Below are 1,356 nucleotides of genomic sequence, written 5' to 3'. Positions count from 1 at the left end.
ACGAATGTTGCCAACATAGAGAGTATTAAAAACAATGTTCTCCCTCCTACAATGAGTCAGGGGTTAATAACGCTGATACCTAAGCCTAAAAAAGAAGTGCTGCTCATCGATAACTGGCGTCCAATCTGTCTTCTTAATAATGACTATACGATTATAAGCCTTACTACTTGCAAAAATAATTAAAGAAGTCCTGGATGCAATCATTGATGAAATGTCTGGCTTCACGAGGAACATACATATTTTTAACAATGTCAGACTAGTATTAGACATACTTGACTACTCAGACCTAATAACTGAGGATAGCTTCATATTATTTTTAGATTTTTATAAAGCATTTGACACAGTAGAGCATCAGTTTCTCTTCCACTCCCTTGAGAGACTTGGCTTTGGGGATTTTTTCTGTAAGGCTATTAAGACTCTATGCAAATGCTAACAGCTCTATCAAATTGAAATATGGCACCCCACCTAGATTTTAGTTAAAGAGACGAATTAGGCAAGGTTGTCCTATCCCTCCGTACCTGTTTTTATTAATCACCCAATTTCTTGCAAATGTTTTAAATAATAGTCCTGTACAAGGTATTTCCATAGCTGGTAAAGAAATTATTATAAGCCAGCTGGCTGATGATACTACACTTTTTCTGAAAGACGCTAACCAAATTCCCATATCGATCAATGTGATACAATCCTTTCCCAGAGGTCTGGTCTATATCTTAACATTAATAAATGTGAACTCATAGCTGTCAAAGATTGTATGACACCTTCATATTATGGTATTCCAGTAAAATAAGAACTTACATATTTAGGCATAACCATTACAAAGGATCAGAAGTCTAGAGGCTTACTAAATTTTAACCCTCTTATTAAAAAAAACCCAGAAGAAGCTAAATCAATGAGGGACTTATCTTTAAAAGGTAGAGTCCTAATAACCAAGGCCGAAGGTATCTCTAGACTAACATATGGTGCTCTATCTTTATATCTTGACAGTAAAATAAGCAAGGAGAGAGACCAGATGCTTTTCAACTTTCTTTGGAGAAACCGTACCCATTGCATTAGGAAAACTGCTGTAATGAACACTTATGAGAATGGTGGACTGAGTTTTCTGGACTTTACTACTTTAAATAGTACTTTTAAGATCAATTGGATAATACAATTCCTAAGAAGACCCACTTCTATCTGGAATTGTATTCCTCATCATGTCTTCTCTACTTTTGGTGGCCTTAACTTCATGTTGTTTTGCAATTATAATATTGACAAAGTTCCAGTGAAACTTTCTGCTTTTCATTGGCAGGTTTTCTTGTCATGGTGGTCCTTAATTTCTTATCACTTTACAAGGTCCCTGTAACACCTAAAGATTTT

This window comes from Oncorhynchus mykiss, chromosome 15 (assembly GCF_057628025.1).
Source record: "Oncorhynchus mykiss isolate SJ-2025 chromosome 15, ASM5762802v1, whole genome shotgun sequence".
NCBI classification, from domain to species: domain Eukaryota; kingdom Metazoa; phylum Chordata; class Actinopteri; order Salmoniformes; family Salmonidae; genus Oncorhynchus; species Oncorhynchus mykiss.
The sequence above is the reverse complement of the archived record's forward strand: the minus strand, read 5'-3'. Positions refer to the sequence as shown.